The following is an 8,169-nucleotide window of genomic DNA, read 5'->3' as shown; positions in this document are numbered from 1 at the left end:
TACAATGTAAAAAATTTGCAATAGGAATATAATTAATTTTAAAAGAAATAAGAGAAAGAATATCAATAACAATTGCTAAAGTGGATAGAAGATGGATCACATTTTATCATATATAATTTTGAAAAAGCATACTAGCAATGAAAATTTAAAAGTCATAACTTAAATACAATTTGTATTACAACTAGACAGTATAGTTCAGTGGTAAAACATTGGCCTAACATATGTGAAGCAATTGTGTGATCTCCCAAGCATTACAAAGTACACACAGAAAAAACCCACATAAACACACACACACACACACCACATACACATATTTGGAATATTGTTATTATCATATTAAACAGAGGAAATTATCACAAACAATAAAAGTACTTTAATATATAAAATCATAATATTGCTCATACTATTTAAAAATTTATTAGAAATAAAATATTCATAAGATAATTGGATTCTTATAGATTAAGTAAATTGAAAATTAAGATATAAAAGACATGTGAAATTTTCAAACAAGTTTTAAATAATAAGCATTTTGAAATATGTATACTTTCATTTTGACAAAAGATTGATGTTACTGGTGTTTTAATTCAAGATTTAGAATATGATAACCAGGTGCTATATATCTTGCTAGGGATGGCTATATCTCTAATCATTTCACTCTGGAAATTTTATGATAAGTTCTCATAGTTTCCCAGTCTCTCCTGAATTACAAACCTTATTTACACTTCCCACCATAGTTAAAAAATGGAAACCACAAATCACTATGCCCAGCTCAAACAGTTTTTTTTTTTTAATTCAAGTATAAATATTTCCAAAAAGTGACCATGTAATGAAGCCTTTTTAATAAAGTATGTGATTCTTGAAAATACAATATTTGTTACCTGGACAAATATGTTTAGAACTATAAGAAAATAAATATATTTAAATTCACCAACCATAAAATTTAAGAAAATAATTTTTAAATATTCACATGTTAACTATTTTGAAAGCAAAATATATGCCTGAATAATTTACATGTGTTAAAATTATGCAAAACTAAATTAACTAATCCTACAACTCTGAAAAAAGAATTGACCTAAAGAAACGAAAATAATTAAGTTCAAAATTTGAAATTTAGAAAATTAAATGAAGTAACTTAAGTAACTGTAAGCCCTCTGTATATCAATTTTATAATAAAAAATGCATTAACAAAGAAAGAAAAGTACCCATTGGACAATAGCGACAGGAAAAGTATCAGTAGTTTTTTTTTGAGTGTGCAAAAAAATCAATAGAAAAGATAACAATGTTCTTTCCATAATAAATGTACTCATTACCTTATTTATGTAACTGTATCCCCTCTGTACATTACCTTTACAATAAAATTAAATTGAAATTAAAAATAAACTAAATAATATACCAATTAAGAATTCGTAGAGAGCTAGGAAGGTGACTCAGTGGTAGAGCTCTTGCCTTGCATGCTTGAGGCCCTGAGTTCGTTTCCTCAGCATCACATAAACAGGAAAAAAAGCCGGAAATTGCACTGTGGCTCAAGTGGTGGAGTGCTAGCTTTGAACTAGCCTTGAGGAACAGCGCCCAGGCCCAGAGTTCAGGTCCCACGACCGGACCCCCCACCAAAAAAAAAAAAACCAGAATTACTAGAAACCATTGGTTAAAAACTTTTAAAAAACTGGCCTAAGTACCCAAGTAATATAATTTGATGATACTATTTAAATAGTTCAAATTCAGCAGAGAAGCCAAAAGTTTAAAAACTGTTACAAAGTAAAGTAATAAATCAGAATATTTACTACTAATAATAATCATAAGATGAATTTATAGTGGTAGTTAAATATGTAAGAAATGAGGCAATTTGCCATTCGTTTGCACTGAATAAGTGAGAAAGAATTTTCTAGGTCTTTTTAAATATATAATAACTTTAATGAAGAAACTATTCATCATATGATAATTAGATGAAGCTGATATTAGAGTAAAGAGCAGATTGTACTAAGTTTTTGGATGTTTAAGTATATACTTATTTTGGTTGTGGGAAATTGTGTTCATCTTGGGGTATTGTTTTTGTTAGACTGGTGTCGTATCAGTGATTAATTTTAGGATAGGGGTTCCCTTTCCACAAGAACATGAACCTGATCTGTCTTTTTAGCCTCCCCATTATCAATGGCATAAGAGTTGCACACCAACTTGCCTAGATTCCTACCTTGGCTGGCCTGGATTCTGCAGTCCTTCCAACCTCAACCTGTAGATAGTGCAGGAGGGTGGAAATGATCCAATGCACCCAGCTATAGATTGAGAAAAATTTCTACTAATCTTTTGGCCTGGGTTCTGTTCTCAAGCTTCCTCAGTAGTTAAGAGTTCAGATGGGAGCCCCTGGTGCCAAGCAGTAAGAGTATTTCTTAAAGCAACTAGACATATATATGACTTAGGCATGTGAACACCTCAGGACAAGAATAAAAGAGCAGTGAAGCATAGAGGACAGGCCTAATTTTAACTAGCTACTTGGAGGCTGAATAAGCTTAGCTAGCTACTCTGGAGGCTGAGATATGAAGACCACTATTCAAAGCCAGTCCAATCATGAAAATACATGCGATTATCTCCGAAAAACCAGAAGTAGAACAATGGCTCAAGTGGTAAACCTCTATCCTTGGTCACAGAAGCTTAAGCATGATGAATGAATGAATGAGCACTTGCACATGGGCATGTGTGTACACACATGCATGTGTACACACACATACACACACACACACACAAACACATGAGTATTTCAATGCGAAGTTCTTTTTTTACCTTGCTGTACTCTATTTCCCTGTATTAGTTTACAAATTAACAAAATCAACTAAGCACCTATTTATATACAACTCATCGTGTTTCTCTAAACTCAACTATCTTTTTGGAAGCATGCTTTTATTTGACCCAAATGTAAACTATTCAGGAATTTGATTCTTCTCCCTCAATTCTGTAGAATTAGATGATTGTTTAGCTCCCTCCAAGCAATATAATTTTGTGAAATCCTGCATCATGCAACATATTTCTTTCACTAGAAGGGAAGCCTCTGTCAAACAATTAATAATAGGTTTTTCTTCTCCTTGCTAGTATCTGTAGTTTTATTATCTTCATATATTTCATGATCTGTCTGTGTATAACAAAGACGGCTGTAAAAATAAAAAGACTCTTCACAGCACTTATCATTTATATACCATCCATAGGTATGAAGGTGTTTAAATATTACTGAAATTGCTTTGGAACAAATCATGTTCACATTGACTATCGTGAAAAATAAGAATTGGTTTCTCAGCACTTTAGGTAAGAACTTTTTTGAAAGAAACAAAAGGAAAAGTAGGAACAACTCAACACATATATTCAAATGAAACAAAACAACCCAAGAAAACAAATTAATTCAGTACTCGTGAACCTGCAGGAAATGCAAAGATTTAAAAAAAAAACATCAGCTATGACAAGCTTATGAAAATCCTGACTACATGGGAGTCTACTCTTGTGAGGATAGAGGTTAAAGCCCAGACTGGACAGAAATATCTGTACACAATGCCATGTACATGTTATTCTAAAATCCAGGAAGAATAATATAACATGGACTGAGCCCAAGGTCATACACAAGTATCTGAAAAATAATCAGGATGATTTAGGGCTGGGGACATGACAAAGTGGTAAGAACACCCATTTAGGGGACACAAGACACTCAATTCAAACTCTAATATTTGGGTATTATGTAAAAAGCTATGATTTTAAATAATTGGAATAATTGAAAGATTTGAGTATTTGAGTGGAAAAATGCATGAGAGAGATAGAATGAACCCATGGTGCAATACTTTCAACTTAAGTGAAAATGTTTTATGGTACTTCAGACAAAACAGAGTTACCTTGCAAATGAGCATGGTTGTACATTTGGGTGATGGAAATACTTTACTTACACAGGTGTAAATTAAATAGATTTTTTTAGGTAGATTGTACTTCTTGAACTAAGAGCCTGGATGATGTCCCTGAGATTTTTCTCTCAAGACTACCACTCTACTACTTTGAGCCACAGTTCCAATTCTGATTTTCTGTTGGTTGTTTGGTGATAAGAGGATACTAGACATTCTTGCCCAGGATGGCTTCAAACCATGATTGTCAGATCTCAGCCTCCCGAGTAACCAGGATGCCAGGCATGAGCTGTCGATAGTTTTCATAATTTAGTAAATTGTACAGTTACTGAAGTTGTACATTATCATTATAACCTGTGTAATATATGTGTGTATGTATATATCAATGCATACGGATAGAAATATTTTAACATATTTTTGTATCTACAGTAGATTTATGAAATTATCCATTATAAAATAAAATGGAAACAAAAGTTAATAAGGATCAAAACAAAGGAAATTATCACATGTTTCTTGATGTTTAATGGAATACGAATTGCGAGAATCAGTTTGGGAAAACCATCTCTACGTTAACAAAATGGATAAGAGGTATTAATTCCAATCCATCTATTAGCCCATATTGTGCAACCTCACACATGGGTGTCAAAATCAAACAACACTTTTTGCCTTTGCTTTTAACTCACCTGTTATAATTTACGGGTTAGATGAAGTAATCAAATAAAGATTAAAATAACGTTATGTGAGGCTATGAATTAGAGCTGAAAATGATTTTAAACATGATAATAGCTAATTAACTTGCATATTTCTTACTTTTACTTTGTCATGTCCCTCATTCCCATATTAGGAAAGTATATAGAAGGTTCTCACTGAATTATATGTACAATTATGAAAAAAAATGTATTGAAAGAATATGGGCACAATGTGGTTTTAGCTTATTGAGACCTGTAGGGAGAAGTGTGTTTTTGAGGACTTGCAATACATTGTGATGAAGATGAAAGGAGGGATGTGCTTATTCTGGAAAACTGGCTAGGGGATTGCTCCCATAAAGGTAGTGATGAATTCTTCCAAAAGGTTACAGTAAAATCACTTTCACAAGCATGTTCACTGCTGCACAATTCACCGTAGCCAAGTTACGGAAACAGCCCAGATGCCCTTAGGCGGAGTGATGGTTGGAGAAAGTGTGGCACATATACACAATTGGATTGCACCTATCCATTTTTAAGACTGTTACATTATTTGCAAAGAAATGGATAGATCTAAAAATTTATTAAGTGAACAAAGTCAGAGCCAGACACACAAAGGACCCATGTTCTGTCTCATATTTGGAAGCTAGAAATTTATACAAATTTACACAAAAATATTAACCAAAGCATGCGATTTGCAGAGGAGTATTTCAAAGGTGTAATTTCTTATAAAATTGAACTTTACTCCAACAAAATTAATAGCAGGAAACTATCATTTGGACGATGTGAGTGGAAGTCAAAAGGAAGGAGTAAAGAGAGTTATGGAGGAAGAGAGTGAAGGTATAATATTCAATGCAACTGTATAAAACTAGAAAAAATTAAAGTGGAAGTGGCGCTGTAGCTCAAGAAGTGGCGCTGTAGCTCAAGTGGTAGAGCGCTCGCCTTGAGTTGAAGAGCTGAGGGACAACGCCTAGGCCCAGAGTTCAAGCCCCACGACCGACAAAAAAAAAATATTAAAGTGGGATGAGGTTTGGAAGGGTGTCGAAAAGTTATATAAAGATCCATTATATTAAAAAACTGATTTGTTGAATGGAAATTCCCTTGTACAAGTATTTAAGATAAGAAAATTATAATTAAAAACAATGGAGACATCTGATCATAAATTCTATTTCCATCTCTTTTAAAAATAAAAATTATTTGTTCTATAATTTGATCAGAGGGATGGATTTTGTGGCTAGCTATATCATTGCACATCTGTCTCTCTCTTCCTCTTTCCTTCTCATGGTTCTCATAGGTAATAAGATTACTCCATAATTATCCTAATTTATTTCGCTTGTATAGTTTTTTTACATCATTTCACTTTCTGCTCTGTCATTTCCCAATTCATTTACATATAAGGCATTATTTCCTATTTTCTCATTCCTAGAATAAGCTGCACATGAAGACACCACTGGTCCTCATTTTCAGTTTGTCCCTTTGAATACAGAGGAAAGTCTTTCCTCTGCTCTCTACCAAATCTCTACTCTCCAGTTAGAATAATTTAGAATAGTAAAAATGAAAAAAGAGAAAATAAATAATAGTGAAAAAACAGATGCAGAAAATTCACCGAAATAACGATGAATATACACCTCTTCATCTAGAAGCCTTCTGTGGACACTTAGACATTGTCCATGAGTTGGTGGCTCAAAGCAGATATTCATGGAATAACTGTGAAAGGCTGGATACCCTTGCACAGTACTTATACATGGAATAATACCAGAGTGGCTTCTTTATTTCATCATGAGGCAGACACCAGTGGCCAAACTAATGGCCTCTTGACCCCCTTGCTGCTGGGTATAGATATAGCAAAGATACGCTGGATCTCCTTCTCTTGAACCATTATATCAAACCAGATCTGAAGCACAACTTAGAAGAAACTGCATTTGATATTACCAAAAGGATAAGTATGTATCACTACCTCTTTGAAGTTGTGGAAAGCTGTACAAATTGTTCTCTTAAGTCCTAATGTTTCCATTAAGTTTCTTAAATTTCAAAATTGCCAGTCCATCCCATGTGTCCATACAAAATATTTTCACAATAACAAGCAACAGCAATATTTTACTTTAGAAATTCATGGATTCCATGGTATTCTTCCAAGTGAATTGCCTGACTTTGATGTCAAAATATATTCGAGTTGTTTGTATACATCAATAATGATATCTATAGAGTTTGTGCTTTTTTTAAATCAGAAATAATTTTAACTTATCTGTTGAAATGAGTAGTAGAGAAACTAAAGATATTTCTGGTGCTTGTCTGAAAAAAGTATATTTTAAAATATTTATATTCTGTTTGTATAATGTCCATAATCTATTTCTTTCTCTCCTAGATATAATACTTTGAATTCGACATTATATTATAATATATAGGTCCATTAATAAATGTGTTCTTTCAGATTGCGTTCCATATAGAAACAGTTTAAGATTCCTTTAGTTCCTAGGTCCTTATAGAATTTTATTTCTTTGGGATAAAATGACAATGTTATCTTATTTCAAAAGTTTTATAAAGGTTATGCTATATAAAGGCCTTTCTAAAAAGGTGAAGATTGAATTCACTCATGTCAAACTAACTTTTATTTCTATGAATTATATGTATTATTACACTTGTATATTTGTAATCAACTTTTTCATAACTTTTTCATTTCTTGCATCTGAAGAATGAAAAATATGGAATACTTCACAAATTTTCATATCATCCTTGTGCAAAAGCGATGTTAATCTCTGTATTGTAATTCAGGTAGACATGCTGCTGAAGCATGTAGTATCTTGTAAATTTACGTAGTTAATGATGCAAACTTAAGATAGGCATATATCCTTGGTTGCCTATTTGCAACCAGGAAACCTATTGTTCCCAAATTTGCTATTCATCTTATTTCTGCAAAATTCTGTGTATGGTGGAAAAAACTTATATTGTTTGTTCAATTGCTCACATTTGCGATTTTTTGTCAATAACTATTTTAATTCTTTTTCATTTGAAATTTGATCATACTTTGAAGACTTCATAGCTAGGTCCAAAGGTGATGGATTTTCAAGTACTTATTTTTTAACTGATTTAGCTTTGTGGAGCTAATGGATTCAAAGTAAGCCTTGCTTAAGAGCTACTTCTAAACTTCTGCAGCTTAAAATTTCCCAAATGAGGTCTTACTGGCACAAATGTCTGCCTGACCCTTTACCCTTGCTCCATGTAAGAACAGACCTACCAGAATATCTTACCCTGACAGCATAGATTGTCTTATTGGAGCAAAACTAATCTTAGTTACAAAGGATCATAAAGTGATGAACAGTTCAGACAGAACTGTTCAGACTAAGCCAGGTGCTGATGGCTCATGCCTGTAATCCTATCTACTCAGGAGGCTCCAGGAGAAGTCCACATGTTTCTCCTTGTTATTAGGCCTTAAATTGGTAATGTTTTTTTTTTAATTTAATTTAATTTTATTTGTGAACATACTGTACAGAGGAGTTACAGTTACATGGGCAGGATAATGTGTACATTTCTTACCAAGCATTGCAGCCTCCTCCTTTGTTTACCCTTCACATCCCTTCCCAGCCTCCCCCCTCCCCCACTAATCCCAATCCTTCTCC

General features: G+C 33.1%; 1 pseudogene; it reads right to left on the bottom strand.

Moving 5' to 3' along the window:
- Window positions 1–7,248: 7,248 nt before the first annotated feature.
- Window positions 7,249–7,345, bottom strand: LOC122122094 (annotated as a pseudogene).
- Between the last annotated feature and the right edge of the window lie 824 nt (window positions 7,346–8,169).

The sequence above is a fragment of the Dipodomys spectabilis genome, unplaced genomic scaffold, assembly GCF_019054845.1.
Source record: "Dipodomys spectabilis isolate Male_0828 unplaced genomic scaffold, ASM1905484v1 ptg000203l, whole genome shotgun sequence".
NCBI lineage: Eukaryota > Metazoa > Chordata > Mammalia > Rodentia > Heteromyidae > Dipodomys > Dipodomys spectabilis.
Note: the sequence above shows the minus strand (reverse complement) of the source record. Positions and strands in the feature narration are given on the sequence as shown.